This window comes from Equus caballus, chromosome 8, assembly GCF_041296265.1.
Source record: "Equus caballus isolate H_3958 breed thoroughbred chromosome 8, TB-T2T, whole genome shotgun sequence".
Lineage (NCBI taxonomy): Eukaryota > Metazoa > Chordata > Mammalia > Perissodactyla > Equidae > Equus > Equus caballus.
In genome coordinates this window covers 23,866,574-23,877,562 of record NC_091691.1, presented here as the reverse complement: position 1 = coordinate 23,877,562, position 10,989 = coordinate 23,866,574, and the positions used below count along the sequence as shown (strand labels likewise).

Genomic DNA, 10,989 nt, shown 5'->3' with positions numbered 1-10,989 from the left:
CAAGGAGCACACAAGGAACTCCCACTGTACCAATCACAGATTTCTTAAACTGGATGGTGGGTATACAGGTGTTTATTGTTATTATTATTTTTTATATGTCTGTCATGTTTCTTACTGAAAAAAGGAAAAATATGAAGCCTCTATATCCTCAATAATGTTAATGAATGTGTTTGCTCTTATGAGATTGAACCAAATGAATTATTTTCAGAGGGCTGGATCTTAAGATGAGCCTAAGATAAGGTCTGTCTCTCTACGAGCTCTGAGAGGCACTGTGCGACGCGCTTCACATGCCTTCTCTCATTTCACCTTTGCAAAAGCTGCATGAGCTAGATTCTGCTATCCACATTTGAGCAATGAGGAACTAGGGACTCGGGTTAAGTACTTTCCCTAAGATCACACATTCACACGTGCAGGTGGCTGCAGTTCTCTGAATTTGTTTCCCTACAATTCCCAAAAGGTGATATTCAGAAGACCTATGATAACATCAAATCATGTAAGTGGAAGAACAGAACAAATCATGTTAAAACATACCTAACGTCTGACATGTAGCGAGTACCCTCTGAGAGTATCATTAGCCTGAAGTCTGGATCTAATGCACTAAGCCCTTTCAATTCTCTCCCCATCTCATCATCTTTTTAATTGACATTTATGCCTGCGGTTAGATCTCTTTCAATTCCAGTGCCTAAGGCCCCTCATTTTGAGGGACTGGGAGAGCTGGACCTATCTTTTCTTAGATTTCCACTGACTTCTCAAGTTATTATTCCTGGTTACAATGGGCAGCTCCATGTGCACATCTTGCTTTATTTCCCTTGTTTGTGAGCATACTGCTTCAATTGGGCAATCATAATGCCTTTCTCCCATTATCGTTGGTGGGAAAGTGAGTAATCAAGCTCTCGATTTTAAACTTCGGTAAGATAAGGTCAGCAAGATGTGTGGTGTGGAGATGGCACCCCGCAAGGGAAAATGACTCTCGGTGGCTCATATTGTTTTGGGGCTTGTTTGCGTTGCTGTGCAGTTGTAATGGAAAACGAATAAAAATAAAAATGCCGGGGCCCGTTTTGGCTAGCGCTTGGGAAGTTAATCCCACTGTCCTGGCAGAATTCCAGCTCAGGTCACTGCATTCTGCTGGCAGAAACTTCGTGCGTTTTTAGTGGACGTAACTCTCTGCTTCGCCTCTCTCTCAGCTCCCTGTGCAGTGAATTACACAGCTGTCTCTTCCCCACCCTGGGGAGACTGCAGTTCTGCTGGACTCAGAATGATCCCCTCCCCTTACCACAGTGGAGTAGGGACTAATCTGGGACCAGGAAATTAACCTGGTCAGAGGACCAGCTGCAGAGATACTTGCTACATTCAAGATCTATGTGCATGTGTCTTTCTCTGAGCGCTGTAACACAGTCATGCAATCGCAGATCCTTGCATTAAAAGATTTTTGCAGGAATCATCTAGTTTCTTTCCAAAACTCTGTGCATGTATTTCCTCCATTTGTTTTGTAACATTTTGTTATGCAAATTTAAAATGTTTCTTTATCTGAAGTACTTAGAAATTTATCTCCCTTCCACACATTTATGCTTTTGTTGCTTCTTTTCATTGTTTTACAGATTTTTTTCCCCTAAAATTTAACTCTTTCCCATAAGAAATTGATGCATTTCATGGTGTGAGGAATGGGTCCTCTCTAACTCTTTTCCATACAAATAATCTTCTATTCCCAACACTGTTTATTGAATAGTGATTTCTAATTGTATGACTTCAGCAAATGACAACATCTCTGAGAATCAGCTTTCGGTATCTAGGAAAATAGGAACGATAATGATACCTACCAGACAGGCTTGTCCTAAGCATGGAGTGAGACAACCTGTGAAAATTCCTAACATATCGCAGGCATGGCAAGTACATGTTTAATAAATGATGGCTTCATTTTTGTCTCCTTTCCTTCCTTTTTATCTGCATCTGACTTTTTTTTTCTGGAACCCTTTTATGTACCACTGAAATCAAGCCTAGCTGGAAGGATGCAAAGGTTGTCTGTCTCAGGTTTTATATTAGGAAGCTACTAAGTAGGAAGGTTGGGGGAAGGGAGTGGGGGTGAAGGCACTTTTCTTGAAAAGAAAGCGACACATGCGCTTTCTTTGCTTGTGAATGATCCTGCTGTTTCTGTAGCACCCTCTTCTCCCAGGTCAGAGAAGACCCTTGGAGGCTGTTCTGAGGCCTCAAAATGCTCCCCTCCCCAAGTTGCCATGTCAGATCTTTGAGGGAAATCTCAATTTGAGGACAAGGCTCTATATGTGGGTTGTTTTATTTTGGGGTGGGGTGGGGGTAGGAGTTGGCCATGGGTTTGCTGCATTCCAGGAAGAGGGAGGACTCTGATCTCCTCCGATGAGTCATGGAAGAGAAACGTCTAATGTTTGCAAACATCTCCAGCCAAGCTTCTGCTTTCTTGTACGCCACCCATCCCCCATCTATTGGACCCACCTGAGAAGATTCAAATATTGAGCTTGAAAGCTAAAGCAGAGGCCAGGGGTTCTACCACCATTTGAGATGGAAAGCAGCTAAGAGAAGGGGAGGCAGTTGTCTTGTACCTCTGGACTCCAGCATATAAGACACAGGACCTTACAATGGGTGTATCTGTTTCCAAATCAGGACATGATCTGGGTGGTGCAGGAGGACTGAGTGAATGAACAGGGCTGTCCCGAGGGCCGTGCGTGAGAGCATTTCCAATCAACCCCACATCTGCAGAGGGGTGGGAGATGGAGAGAAGCCCTGGCTGAGAGAAAGGAGCAAAAGGAATTGCAGAAAAGAAGGCAAGGGCTTAGGAAGAGAGGGGAAGTCTTGCAACTGAGAGATGCCAGAGCTGCTGCTTTCAGGGGAAGATGAAGGCTGGAGAGGGACGGGAGCAGACGAGGGTGTGCTGGGAGAGGACCGTTGCCTCAGCCTCAGCAGACTGCTGGAGCCAGATGGGGCTCATGATGCATCCTCTCAGATGGAATGGATCAGGCTTGTCAGACATGCTTCCCTCAGGATACACAGTGTCCCCCTGCCTCCCCCTCCAAAATCAGGAGAGAATCACAAGGTGACTTGGGAGGGCAGCCAACCTCCTGGGATCTTTTGTGAACTATCAGGTAACTACAGCAGGATCACAATAGGAGACCTAAACATGCCCCTGCCACCACCGCCCCCTTTTTTTCTATTGTGGGACATCAAGGGATTGAGCTGGTCAGCTTGGGAACAAAGATCCTATTCTAGGAATTTGTCCACTGCAACTCTATCCACTGCATTCACAGTCCTTGGATTTCTGCCCGACGGAAACTCTACCTGCTCACTGTGCTACCACTACTGCTAGAGCAACGCCCTGGCACCCGGTGGGGAAGGGAGAATCTGAGTAAGTCATCATTGAAAATTTAAATTGCATTTAATCACTGTGCATTTTTCTACAGGCTCAGGAGGCTGTATCATCTCTGCATTTTAAGCATTTTGCTGTTTAAGGTCTGAGCACCTTGGGGGTGAGGAAGGAGGGCAGTGGAGGAGAACTTTTGAAATCTTTCCACAAAAATCAAAGAACAAACTGACTGGAGGGAAAAATAGCTGCTATATTTAAACTACATTATCCCATCAGGGAGCTATGGTTTTGAAAACCATTCCACAGTACTTTGTTTGGCACTGCTGTATGGGTTTCTTTAATTTTTTTTTTAAAGGCAACTTTTTTTCCCAGAGCAGTAGTTGCAAAGGAAGTGAAGGGCCTCATTAGTTAATTTAGTAGATATGTACTGAATACATGTCCCACACTGTGCTAGGCACTGGGGACAGAAAGCAAATAAGGGAACAGAGTCCTCAAAGCAAATAATTATCATGCATTCCTTCATTACTGTGTGTCTTCTGAGTGCACAGGATCCCTGTTCGTCTGGAGTTTATAATCTGGTGGAAGAAGATGAACAGTAGACAAATGATGAGCACCATGAAAGAGGACTCTCCATATGTGTGTTTGCCTCTTTGCTTGTCCTTCTGCCCCAAATGCTGTTCTTCTCAGGTCTGAATATACAAATGGTGTATATTATTCTTGGCTCACTTCTCAGAGGAAGGTGTTCATCATACTGCCCCGCCCCCCACCTGTCACTCTCGCATGAGTCCAAGTGGCGAGGCCAGGTAGACAGTTGGGTATAGGAGTCTGGACATACAAGTGTGTATGTTATCAATATTTAGGTGGGGTTTAAAGCACTGGGCCTAAGGAAAGATTGCAGATAGGGAAGAATGTCAAGTCCTAAGTCCTGAGACACTCCACAGTTCAAGTTGAGTAGAAGATGGGGAGGCATGTGAGAAAAAGGCTGGAAAGGAGGCAGACCTGAGTTACTATACTATAGTTGAGTGATGTACAAAGTGCCGTGTGGGACACAGAAGAAGTAGCAACTAATTCTGGGTGGTGAGGATGGAAGTGATAGAAAGGGGCATTATAGGGGAGACTTCCAAGCTGGGATGGGATTTGAGCCTTTTGAAGGATGATTAGGGGTTCACCATGCAGATCCAAGTAGCAGGAACAGCCTGAGCAATGGGATGGAGGGACGGCTAATGGTTTATTCTGGCGGAAGCTTAGAATGGGAGGGGAGGTCGTGGTGGATATATGTCAGATGGGACTGAAAACTGCAACGGAACAATCCATGGCCTCTCCAAACAAGGTTTCCAGTGTCCTGTGCTGGTTACTTCTGCTTCCTCCATACCAGTTAGAGCTTTGACTTTCCTCAGTGAAGTGGCCACCTTTTGTTTTGCCAACCCAACGTTCATTCCCCTCCTTCTGGTAACGGCACTACTATCCTTTGGGACATCGTTTTCCAGGGTGTGGGTCCTGAAATAACAGCATCAACATTACTTGGGGACTTGTTAGAAATGCAAAGTCTGGGCCTACCAGGTGGCGCAGTGGTTAAGTTTGCACATTCCTCTTCAGTGGCCCAGGGTTCGCCAGTTCTGATCCTGGGTGCAGACCTACGCACAGCTTGTCAAGCCATGCTGTGGCAGGCATCCCACATATAAAGTAGAGGAGGATCAGCAGCAGATGTTAGCTCAGGGCTAATCTTCCTTAAAAAAAAAAGAAAGAAATGCAAATTCTTAGGCTCTATCTCAGACCTACTGAATGAGAATTCTGGAGGCAGCGCCCAGCAGTCTGTATTTTCACGAGCCCTCCAGGTGATGTTGATGCACGCCAAAGTTTGAAAACCACTGCCTCAGGGAACCACTTCTTCCCCACTCTCAGTCCATGTAATTCAGGTGGGGCTGACCACAGTCTTTGCGTCCAGGGTGGGCACGTGACCCAGAGAAAATATTAGGCCTTTCTCTCCATTGAAATTGTTAAACTTGGTGCATTGTAAACTGGAGATGCTGGTGGCCATGTCTGCTCCCACCTGGAGAGAGCCCACATGAGACTAAAGAGCAAAGGAAAGTAGCAGAGCCAAGAAACAGAGATTCTCAGTGACTTTGTTTGAGCACCTAGATTAAGCTGTTCTGAATTTGGAGTCTACTCCCAATAAGTCCCTTTTTTATAAGCAGAAGCTAGTCAGTGGCTTTTTGACACTGAGCCATCAAAAGAGTGCTTATTAGTGGAGGCAGGGAGGCGAATTCTGGAAAAGACATTTTGTGAAGTTTGGTTAATTCTCAGATATTAAAGTTATGCAGTAGTCCCCCCTTATTTGTAGTTTCAGCTACCCACGGTCCGCCACGGTCCAAAAATATTAAATGGAAAAATTCCAGAAATAAACAATTCACAAGTTTTAAATTGTGCATGTTTTTTGTTTGTTTTGGGGGTTTTTTTAGATTTTATTTTTTAATTTTTCCCTTTTCTCCCCAAAGCCCTCCAGTACATAGTTGTGTATATTTAGTTGTGGGTCCTTCCAGTTGTGACACGTGGGATGCCACCCCAGCATGCCCTGATGAGCGGATTCGAATGGGTGAAACCCCGGGCCGCTAAAGCAGAGCGCGCAAAGCCAACTACTCGGCCACGGGGCCGGCCCCAAATTGTGCACTGTTTTGAGTAGCATGATGAGATCTCTGCCAACCCCTCTTCTTCCCACCTGGAGCATATCGTCAGAGGGTCAATAGGAGCCTAATGCTATGTTGCAACGCCTACAACACTCACCTCACTTCATCTCATCATGTAGGCATTGAATCAGCTCACATCATCACAAGACGAAGGGTGAGTACAGTACAATAAGATTTTGAGAGACATTCACATAACTTTTATTACAGTATATTATACTTGTTCTATTTTATTATTAATTATTGTGACTCTCTTACTGTGCCTGATTTTTAAATTAAACTTTATCGTGTGTATATATATATATATATAGGAAAAAACATAGTATATATAGGGTTTGGTACTATCCATGGTTTCAGGCATCCACTGGGGGTCTTGGAATGTATTCCCCATGGATAAGGGGGGACTACTGTAGTTTGTGGACTTGTAGAAAAAGTGGTGGTCACTCAGCACTGGCATGTGTTCAGTAACACAAGCCATGCCAAACTGGACACATTTCCATGAAAAGATCACTAGAATGTGGACTTGGAGATTGTTGTAGACATTGTACCTAGATCTTAGCAACATGTTTGACAGTCTTCTCGTTAAGTGCTCATGGACAAGTAGAGAAATGTGGCCTAGATCATAATGCAGTGGACTGACATCCCATAATCACCTTAAATGATTCAACTTATATTAAATAATTATTTATATTAAATAAATTATTATTATATCTATTAAATAAATAAAAACAAAGAATTGAAATAGTGCAGACAATTCTACCCATCATTTCAGAGTCAGTAAGAGATGGCAGATGTGACTAGGTTGGACGGACTTAGTGCCCACCTGCCTCTCAATATAAAATCTTACTGTGCTAGTTCTGAGTCTAGTATGTAAATATGTATTTTTCACCTAACATGATTCTTAAGTCAAGCTGACTACATCAGGTGCTCGACTAAAAGAATGATCTGTTCCAATGCTGTATAATCAAGTATTATGGGAGATAAGGAGGCAGGAGAATGCATTATAAGACTTTCACTTTCCTGACTTTGGAACCTGTAGTCAAGTTGATTTATAGCAGTTGAACAACTAAATCCAGTTGATTGGTTATTTTCTAATCTGGAATGAATGTCTAGAAGTTCTGTTGTATAAAGACATAGAAGTCATAAGTCATGCTTATCAAATATGTGTGTAACCCAAGCGGAGGCATATAGCTAAAACATCACTTAAAGATGAAGACTCCAAAAGACCATAACAGACTGCAAAGATGGGCCAAAATGAACATAAGAACATCCCATCATAGTCAGAGTTCAGTGATTGGGTTAAAAAGAATCAACAGTGCAAGTACACGATGGGAAGATTTAACATGGCTATGGTTTATACATACAGGCCTCAGACTTGAGTTGATTGTTAACACCAATCAGCCATGCGTGGGGGAAAGCATCCACAACCAAGGTGGGCAGTGATAACTCCACTGTGAGACTGTGCCAAGACTTTTGTGTTCACTATTGGGTGTCTCCAGGACTGGACAATGAGGATGCCAAGGGGTTGCAGACTCCTGCTGTAGGAGGAACATCCAGGGACTAAACGGTTCTTTTCCATTGAGAAAATAGACTTTTATAAGATATCCTGAAATACTCAAAGCGATCTCACACAGAGGAGGGATAAAACTTATTCAAAGTTGTTCCAGAGGGTAAAACAAGAATCAATGTATAGGAGAAGTTAGTTAGTGGAAGGTGGATTCAGTCCAGAATGAGACTACTTTAATGATTAGAGCTGTCCAAATATGGAACAGACTGCCTCTTGCAATCTCCATGGCTTTACAGAAGGGCTGTAGAGGGCTGGGAAGTTGGCCGGGGCCTCTTTCAAAAGTCACTCTTTTCTATTGGGACTTTTCTGTCTGCCTAGCTTCTTAAACTAGCCTGCTTATTACCAGCTAATGTCCTCCTTTATTAATTCCTTTGTGGTTCTTTGATCAAATCATCCATCTTTCTGAATCACAGTTTCTCTTCTTTTTCCTCTCCCTGTCCTCAACTGATTGAGTGTAGCTGCAATCCTTGGTGAAAAATAGGGTATTTCTAAAAGCCATTCTTACTTTGTTTAACCTTGTTAATAGGAAGCATGTATACTTCATAAAATAAATTGAGCATAAGTTTCTTTTTACATAAGAGTGACTAGATCTTTCTGCTTTTGGGAGGTTGTGTTTATGCTAAATTTTGGCAACCTTTAAACAATAGTTTTCAGAGACACCAACAGGTTGAGGAACCAAGGGCATAATTGGTATGTGATGTAGAAGGGGCCAACTCCAGGCTAAAAATCACACTGTCTCAGGTTAAGGAGTATTCCAACCTCCAATAAATGGGAGACTTGCAAAGAACAGTCTAGGAGAGTGATGACACTGTGGCAACAGTACCAAAGAACTTACGCAGTACTCGTCTCTGAGAAATCTATAATACTGCCTAGCTTTGTATTTGTTTATTTGTTTTAAATCTGACTCACCTTCACAGCCATTCTCATGAAGCAACAGTTCAGAGGCCCTCCTGTTTATTTCACAAATTGCAAATCAGTGAACTTGAGTTCAGCAAAAATTTGCTGAGGCTTTCCCATGGCGAGGCCCTTTCCAAGTCCCTGATAGATGAGGGATCCTGGGACTCTTTCATTCACTCAAACAGTAGGCATTCAATAAATGACAAGTGTATAACAGGGACTGTTCTGCATCCTGAGGATGGACAAGCTAGACAAGCTCCTGTTCTCACGGAGCTTATAGCATAGTAACGGGAGACAAGGAGTAAACAGCTAAACAAAAATACAGTATCAGAGATAAGTGCTGTAAAGAAAATAAGACAACATTATAGCGAGGGTGACTTGGGAGGATAGCCACTTTAAGTAGTCAACCAAGACATCTCCGAGGAGGTGACACGTAAGCTGAGATCTAAATGATAAAATGGAATTAGGCACTCGAAGATGTGGGGAAGGACACTCAGTACAAAAGCTGAGGTAGGGAAGTCCTCAAGAAGCTCATAATCACACCAGAGGTGCTTAAAACCCCCAGCAGAGAGCGCACCATGGAACAGAGACCCAAAGCCAAACGCCCAAGATAATTTCCATGCTGAGAAAGGTAACAATCCTTCTGCCCATAGTGCTTCTATCATTGCTGAAAGAGACGAGGTGAGGCAGAAGACTTGGTTGGAAATGGTGCAGACCTGTCTCAGAGAGAAAAGAACCACCAGCCTTCCATTACCAGATCCCCACCGTGCAGCCACGTGTCCCTCCTGGAAGAGGCTCTAATCTTGTGACCTAACCAGTTTCCACCTTGTTTCTCTTCGTGCATTGCCATACACTAGAATTCGTTTCGTGTAGGGTTTTGTTGGTCCTTTTCCAAGTATCAATCAAACCTGCAAGCCTGCCTCCGCTCCTTGGAAATAATTAAAGAAATGACGTGCCTGATTTTTTTCAGCTGGGTAATACACTGTGCTTTGCATCTGTTGAAGAAATGCATCTCAAGTCCTGAGGCTGAACCATCTGGGACAACTGAGGCGATTTTTGCTCTGTTTTGGCTCATGTGGATGGTACACTGTTGCCAAATACAAAAGTGGACTAAATGGTCATTCTGCGACATACTCCCTTAAGAATGCTGCTCTTTGTGATGCGAATACGTTCACCTTTTGTTCATGAATTCAACGCAAAGTTCCCTTCCCCTGTTAAGTAGTCTAATTTCTTTATATTGGCAAAATTCCCTTTACCTTGCTGTTACCTAGGTTTTGTACAGACCTCACAAGCAAATTCTGTGTGGCTCAAGAATAGGTTTTTGATTAAAGTCTTTTTCTATTGAGAAAAGTGGGAATCTAGAAAATAGCCTTGATCTTAACGTCCAAGTGAAGCACCTTCTAGCACAATTGTCGCTGCTACTTAGCAGTTACAGTAGCATAACCTGTGACTTCTATGGAGACATGCATTAAAGGCTGTGTGGGCTCTTAAAAATAAAATAAACCCCTCCTCCTCCCCCGCAGTGGGATTTCCTCAGGCAGGGAACAGAACCCGCTGGGGAAGGGCTGATATTTGCATGCGGTGGCGCGCTCGGCTGGGGGTGTGGGATGCGGTGTTCTCGAGGCAACAGATGAGGGATTTTGGCCGTGTGGGAAGTGAACTGCGGAATTCCTCCCCTTGGCTCCTGAGGGGAGCTCTGAAGGAGACAGATTAGGATGCAGAGAGCGGCCTGGAGGCGGAAGGCGAGGGGGCGAGCCAAGGACACGAGCCCGAGCGCGCTTCGGGGAGGCTCGCGCGGACCCAGTTCCCAGGCTCCTCGGCCTCGCCCTCCCAGCCACCCGCCCCGGCCCGAGGCCGACCCCAAAGGGCCGGCGGTTCCCTAGGGACGGCGAGCGCAGGGAGCCCAGCGTGAGACCTTCACCCCCGGGTTTGCCGTCTGCGGGTGGGTGGGGATTGAGAACTGCACGAGCGGAACAGGGACCCGGGGCTCGCCCTCCCAGCGCCCGCCGAACCTCCAGCCGCACGAGCGCTACGCGGGCGCGGCGTGGGACGCGCCGGCCTCGATCCGGGTTCCTGGAGGCGGCGCGCGGGAGGGGGCGGGGCCTGCGCGGCCGCGAGGGCGCGAGTCGCGCGGGAGGGAGGGAGGGAGGGAGGGAGCGGGAGGGGGCGGAGCCGCGCCGCCCGCGCCGCGCTGGGCCCTCTCGGCCAATGAGCGGCGTCCACATGCCGCGGCGGCGGCGAGAGGGGAGGCAGCGGCCGATAAATGCTATTAGAGCAGCCGCCGCGGAGCCGTCCCCGACGCCACCTCCTTCTTCTCCGCCGCAGTTTCCTCCGCCGCTGTCGGGGGTGCGGAGCTGGGGGAACAGGGCGAGCGCGCCACGCGCCACCCAGCCGGCTCGCCTCCCTCGCTCGGTTCCGCCCTCAGGGTCGGCCGGGCGCCCCCTCCTCCGGCCGGGCGGGGCCGCGAATCACCTCAGGAGAGCGAGGAGGGGGCTCGGGGGCCGCGGCCTGCG

General features: G+C 46.0%; 1 long non-coding RNA gene across 1 annotated transcript; it reads left to right on the top strand.

Annotated features, from left to right (window-relative positions):
- Positions 1-3,270: 3,270 nt before the first annotated feature.
- LOC138915211 (uncharacterized) lies at positions 3,271-9,826 on the top strand. The gene is made up of 3 exons (XR_011420832.1): positions 3,271-3,373; positions 5,827-6,169; positions 9,447-9,826. It is a non-coding gene; the product is annotated as an uncharacterized lncRNA (long non-coding RNA).
- Positions 9,827-10,989: the final 1,163 nt, after the last annotated feature.